The sequence below is a fragment of the Pristiophorus japonicus genome, unplaced genomic scaffold, assembly GCF_044704955.1.
Source record: "Pristiophorus japonicus isolate sPriJap1 unplaced genomic scaffold, sPriJap1.hap1 HAP1_SCAFFOLD_1497, whole genome shotgun sequence".
In the NCBI taxonomy this organism is placed as follows: domain Eukaryota; kingdom Metazoa; phylum Chordata; class Chondrichthyes; family Pristiophoridae; genus Pristiophorus; species Pristiophorus japonicus.
Window position 1 is genome coordinate 51913 of NW_027251173.1, and position 6739 is coordinate 58651.

At 52.0% G+C, this 6739-nt stretch overlaps 3 non-coding genes across 3 annotated transcripts; all 3 read left to right on the top strand.

The window, feature by feature from the left end:
• Positions 1 to 350: 350 nt before the first annotated feature.
• Positions 351 to 423, top strand: trnat-cgu (transfer RNA threonine (anticodon CGU)). Its single transcript has one exon. It is a non-coding gene; the product is annotated as a tRNA-Thr (tRNA).
• Positions 424 to 3800: 3377 nt separating this feature from the next.
• Positions 3801 to 3873, top strand: trnat-agu (transfer RNA threonine (anticodon AGU)). Its single transcript has one exon. It is a non-coding gene; the product is annotated as a tRNA-Thr (tRNA).
• Positions 3874 to 5522: 1649 nt separating this feature from the next.
• trnat-agu (transfer RNA threonine (anticodon AGU)) lies at positions 5523 to 5595 on the top strand. The gene has a single exon. It is a non-coding gene; the product is annotated as a tRNA-Thr (tRNA).
• The last annotated feature ends 1144 nt before the right edge of the window (positions 5596 to 6739 follow it).

Below are 6739 nucleotides of genomic sequence, written 5' to 3' on the forward strand. Positions count from 1 at the left end.
CCCCTTCCCCCTCTCTACCTCCTTCCGGCTTGAGAGACAGTTAGCGACAGAGAGAAAGTGATAGAGAGACAGAGAGAGAGCGACAGAGGGAGAGAGAGAAAGAGATTGAGAGACAGAGAGATTGGGACAGAGTGTGACTGAGTTGCCTTGGGATGTTTTACTACGTGAAAGACCCGATATATCGATGTTGAGAGGCGAATATTGAAGAGACGGAGGCAGGAGTCTCCCCTGCCTCCTCCCTCTCTCTCTTTCCGATCTCTCTCCCCTTCCCCCTCTCTCTCAATCCTTCCACTCTCTCTTTTCCCTTCCCCTCACTTTCCTGCTCCTTCCCCTGACTTCCCATAGCAGGTGGCTCCATAGCTCAGGGGTTAGAGCACTGGTCTCGTAAACCAGGGGTCGTGAGTTCAAATCTCACTGGGGCCTACTCAAAATTAGCTCAGTATTTAAATTCACTGTCAATTAACAAGGGCTTTAATTATAAATATTAAACAGCTCTGAGACTGTCCCTGGAACAACAGGCTCCCTTCCTCTCTCTGACACTCTCTCTCCCTTCCTCATCAAGACCCGTTCTACACCTTTTTATCGCTTTCCCGTCTCTCACTCATTCCCTTCTCCCCCTTTCCCCCTCCCTCGCCTCACCCTCTCTCTCCGCTATCCACTCTCTCACCCCCTCTCTCCGCTCACTCTGTCTCTTTCGCCAACCCAGGCTCTCCACCCTCTCTCCCCTTCCCCTCGCCTTTTCACTCTCCACTTCCCTCACTCCCCTCCTTCCTCTCTTTTCCCTTTCTTTTCAGAGTCTCCCGTGCTCCCTCTCTCTCCCCTTCCTTTCTCTCTCCCTTGCCTCCTCCCTCTCTTGCCTTCCCATATCTCTCCCCTTCCCCTTTCTCCCCTTCCATCACTTGCTCTCCCCTTCCGCTCTCATCCATTATCCTCTCTCACTCACTCCATCGCCACCCTTCCCTCTCCCTCTATTTCCCCTTCCCCCTCTCTCTCACTCCTTCCACTCTCTCTTTTCCCTTCCCCTCTCTTTCCTGCTCCTTACCCTGCGTTTCCCAAAACAGGTGGTTCCATAGCTCAGGGGTTAGAGCACTGGTCTAGTAAATCAGGGTCGTGGGTTCAAATCTCACTGGGGCAGACTCAAAATTAGCTCAATATTTAAATTCACCGTCAATTAACCAGGGCTTTAATTATAAATATTAAACTGCTCTGATACCGACCCTGGAACAACAGGCTGTCGTCCCCATTACACTTTCTCTCCATCCAAATCTCTCTCTGCCGACCCCCATTCTGCATCTTTTACCCCCTTTCCCGCGATCTCGCTTTGCCCGTCTCCCCCCTCCCTTGCCACACCCACTCTCTATCCTTTCCTGTCTCTCTCTCTCCCCCTTCCGCTCCCCACCTCTCACTCCCCTTCCCCCTGTCTCTCAATTCTTCCCACATTCTACCCAATATAAACTAGAGGTGATCCAAAACTCGACTGACCCCGTGTCCTAACTCGCACCCAGTCCCGCTCACCCATCACCCCCTGTGCTCACTGCCCACGTGTCCTAACTCGCACCGAGTCCCGTTCACCTATCACCCCCTGTGCTCACTGCCCCGTGTCCTAACTCGCACCGAGTCCCGCTCACCCATCACCCCCTGTGCTCACTGCCCCGTGTCCTAACTCTCACCGAGTCCCGCTCACCCATCACCCCCTGTGCTCACTGCCCCGTGTCCTAACTCTCACCGAGTCCCGCTCACCCATCACCCCCTGTGCTCGCTGCCCTACATTGGCTCCCGATTAAGCAACGCCTCGATTTCAAAATTCTCATCCTTGTTTACAAATCCCTCCATGACGCTCGCCCCTCCCTATCTCTGTAACTTCCTCCAGCACCTACACCCCTCCCGATCTCTGGAACCTCCTCCAGCCCCTACACCCCTCTCTATCTCTGTAACCTCCTGCAGCCCCTACACCCCTCTCTATCTCTGTAACCTCCTCCAGCCCCTACACCCCTCCCTATCTCTGTAACCTCCTCCAGCCCCTACACCCCTCCCTATCTCTGTAATCTCCTCCAGCCCCACAACCCCCCGAGATGTCTGCACTCCTCTAATTCTGCCCTCCTGACCATCCCTGATTATAATCGCTCCACCATCGGTGGCCGGGCCTTCTGTTGCCTGGGCCCCAAGCTCTGGAACTCCCTCCCTAAACCTCTCCACCTCTCTACCTCTCTTTCCTCCTTCAAGACGCTCCTAATAACCGACCTCTTGTCCCCTGCGCTAATTTCTACTTTTGTGGCTCGGTGTCAAATTTTTATCCCATAATCCTCCTGTGGAGCACCCTGGGACATTTCACTACGTTAAGGGCGCTATATAAATACACATTATTGTTGGTGTTCCCTCTGTCTCCCCTCTTCCCCGTCTCTCTCTCACTCCTACCCCTCACTCTCCCCTTCCCTCTTTCTCACTCCTTCCCCTCACTCTCCCCTTCCCTCTCTCTCACTCCTTCCCCTCACTCTCCCCTTCCCTCTCTTTCACTCCTTCCCCTCATTCTCCCCTTCCCTCTCTTTTGCTCCTACCCCTCACTCTCCCCTTTACTCTCACTCACTCTTTCCCCTCACTCTCCCCTTCCCTATCTCTCCCTCCTATCCCTCACTCTCCCCTTCCCTCTCTCTCACTCCTTCCCCTCACTCTCCCCTTCCCTCTCTCTCATTCCTTCCCCTCACTCTCCCCTTCCCTCTCTCTCGCTCCTTCCCCTCACTCTCCCCTTCCCTCTCTCTCACTCCTTCCCCTCACTCTCCCCTTCCCTCTCTCTCACTCCTTCCCCTCACTCTCCCCTTCCCTCTCTCTCACTCCTTCCTCTCACTCTCCCCTTCCCTCTCTCTCACTCCTTCCCCTCACTCACCACTTCCTTCTCTCTCACTTCTTCCCTTCACTCTCCCCTTCCCGCTCTCTCACTCCTTCCCCTCACTCTCCCCTTCCCTCCCTCTCACTCCTTCCCCTCACTCTCCCCTTCCCTCTCTCTCACTCCTTCCCTCTCTCTCACTCCTTCCCCTCTCTCTCCCCTTCTCTCTCTCTTCCTCTAATAGCGCCCCACCTAGTGGACTATCGATGTAATAACAACTGCTGACACGCTCCTCTCTCTCTCCATCTCTCTCTCTCTCTCTCTCGCCTTCCCCCCTCACTCACTCCTTCCCTCTCCCTGTTCCTTTACCCCGCTTTCTCCCCTTCCCACTCTCCGCTCCTCTCTCTCTACTCACTCCTCAATCTCTCCCCTCCCTCTCTCTCTCTCTCTCTCCTTTCCCTTCTGACTTTCCCCTTCCCCCTCTAACCCCTTCCGGCTCGAGAGACAGTGAGCGACAGAGAGAAAGTGATAGAGAGACAGAGAGAGAGACTGAGAAAGAGAGAGAAACAGAGCGAGAGTGAGTGAGTGAGAGAGAGAGAGACAGAGAGACAAAGTGATAGAGAGACAGAGAGAGAGTGAGAAAGAAAGACAGAGAGAGAGAGACTGAGAAAAATACACAGAGAGACAGAGAGATTGAGGCAGAGAGAGAGTGAGAAAGGAAGACAGAGAGAGAGAGAGAGACTGAGAAAGATACACAGAGACACAGAGAGACAGAGAGATTGGGACAGAGTGTGACTGAGTTGCCTTGGGATGTTTTACTACGTGAAAGACCCGATATATCGATGTTGAGAGGCGAATATTGAAGAGACGGAGGCAGGAGTCTGGGGGATGAGACACAATCTGAGCGTTTCACTGACCCCCTCCTCATTCTTCAAACACACAGCACTAACTGGGGAATGACCCATAACCCAGGGCAGGTGGTTCAATAGCTCAGGGGTTAGAGCACTGGTCTAGTAAACCAGGGGTCGTGGGTTCAAATCTCACTGGGACCTACTCAAAATTAATTCAGTATTTAAATACAGTGTCAATTAACAAGGGCTTTAATTATAAATATTAAACATCTCTGAGACTGACCCTGGAACAACAGGCTCCCCTCACAACATTCTCTCTCTCTCTGCTTTACATCTTTTTCCCGCTTTCTCGCTTTTCCCGTCTCTCACATTCCCATCTCTCACCCTCTTCCATCCCCCACTCTCCCCTGCCCTCTCTTCCCTCCCCTCCCTCCTCTCTCTCTCTTTTCCCTTTTTTTTCAGATTCTCCCATTCCCCCTCTCTCTGTCCCCTCCCTCTCTTTCTCTCTCCCCCCTCCCTCTCTCCTCTTCCCTTCTCTCTCTCCCCTTCCTCTCTCGCCTTCCATCTCTTTCTCTCCCCTTCCGCTCTCTCCTATTCCCCTCTCTCATCCTTTCCTCTCTCTCTATCTCTCTCCTTCCCCCTCTCTCTTCCCCGTCCCTCTCTTTCCCCTCCCCCTCTCTCTCTCCCCCTTCCGTTCTCTCTTCCTCCCTGTCTCCCATTTCCAACTCTCTCTCACTCCTTCCTACCTCTCTCCCTTTCCCACTATCTCGCTTTCCCCGTCTCTCACTGTGATATATTCACAGAGCACAGCACACACAGCTCCTCTCTCGGAAGCCTCCGGAAATCTACCTGGTTCAGTTTAATTATTAACTCTGCAGTTGCAGTACATAATATGTCCACATCCACAGTGTGGAGCGACAAACATTACAAGCTTACAGACATTACACTCACTCATTCCCCTCTCTAACCCTCTCCCCTCACTGTCTCTCCTTCCCCCTCTCGCCGCTTTTCACTCTCCGCTTCCCTCTCCTTCCTCCCTCTCTTTCGTCCCCTCCCTCCCCTCCCTCCTCTCTCTCTCCCTCTTTTCCATTTCTTTTCAGGTTTCCCCCTTCTCCCACTCTCTCCCCTTCCCCTCCCGCTCTTTCACATTCCCAACTTTCTCTTTTCCCTTCCCCTCTCTTTCCCTCTCCTTCCCCACTCTTTCTCTCCCCTTCCCCTCTCTCTCTCACTCCTTCCCCATCACTCCTCTCAACATCTCTTTCACCTTCCCCCCACTCTCTCTCCTCTTCCCTCTCTTTCCCCTCCCCTCTCTCGCTCTCGCCTTCCCTCTCTCTCTCTCCCATTCCCCTCTCGCTCACTCCTTCCCCTCTCCCTTTTCATTTTCTCCCCTCCTCTCTCTCTCCTCTCCCTCACCTTCTCCCTCTCCTCCCCAGTCTCCACTCCCATCCATCCTCCCTTTCATTCCCTCGCTCTCGCTCTCCCCTTTCCCATCAGACTCTCCCCCTCCCCATCTCTCCCATCCCCCCTCTCTCTCCCCTTCTGCCTCTCTCTCCCCTTCCCCCGCACTACCCTCTCCCCTCGAGGGACAGAGTGAGAAGGTGAGAGACAGAAAGAAAGAGACAGAGACAGTGAGATAGAGAGACAGAGAGATTGGGACAGAGTGTGACTGAGTTGCCTTGGGATGTTTTACAACGTGAAAGACCCGATTATATCGATGTTGAGAGGCGAATATTGAAGAGACGGAGGCAGGAGTCTGGGGGATGAGACACAATCTGAGTGTTTCACTGACCCCTCCTCATTCTTCAAACACACAGCACTAACTGGGGAATGACCCACAGCCCAGGGCCGGTGGCTCCATAGCTCAGGGGTTAGAGCACTGGTTTAGTAAACCAGGGGTCGTAGGCTCAAATCTCACTGGGGCCTACTCAAAATTAGTTCAGTATTTAAATTCACTTTCAATTAACAAGGGCTTTAATTATAAATATTAAACAGCTCAGAGACCGACCTTGGAACAACAGGCTCCCTGTGCACTTTGACACTCTCTTCTCCCTACCCATTCAACATATTTTTCCCCCTCTCCCCTCACCCTCTGTCCCCTACCCAATCTCTGTGTCTCTTCTCCCTTTCTTTTAAGATTCACCGATAAAAACATTAGAACATCAGAAATAGGAGCAGGAGAAGGCCATACGGCCCCTCGAGCCTGCTCCGCCATTCAATACGATCATGGCTGATCCGATCATGGACTCAGCTCCACTTCCCTGCCCGCCCCCTTATCTCCTTATCGGTTAAGAAACTGCCTATCTCTGTCTTAAATTTATTCAATGACCCGGCTTCCACAGCTCTCTGAGGCAGAGAATTCCACAGATTTACAACCCTCTGAGAGAAGAAATTCCTCCTCATCTCAGTTTTAAATGGGTGGCCCCTTATTCTAAGACCATGCCCCCTAGTTCTAGTCTCCCCCATCAGTGGAAACATCCTCTCTGCATCCACCTTGTCGAGCCCCCTCATAATCTTATACGTTTCGATAAGATCACCTCTCATTCTTCTGAATTCCAATGAGTAGAGGCCCAACCTCCTCAACCTTTTCTCATAAGTCAACCCTCTCATCCCCGGAATCAACCGAGTGAACCTTCACTGAACTGCCTCCAAAGCAAGTATACCCTTTCGTAAATATGGAAACCAAAACTGCACGCAGTACTCCAGGTGTGGCCTCACCAATACCCTGTATAACTGTAGCAAGACTTCCCTGCTTTTATACTCAATCCCCTTTGCAATAAAGGCCAAGATACCATTGGCCTTCCTGATCACTTGCTGTACCTGCATACTAACCTTTTGTGTTTCATGCACAAGTACCCCCAGGTCCCACTGTACTGCGGCCCTTTGCAATCGTTCTCCATTTAAATAATAACTTGCTCTTTAATTTTTTTCTGTCAAAGTGCATGACCTCACACTTTCCAACATTATACTCCATCTGACAAATTTTTGCCCACTCACTTAGCCTGTCTAGGTCCTTTTGCAGATTTTTTGTGTCCTCCTCACACATTGCTTTTCCTCCCATCTTTGTATC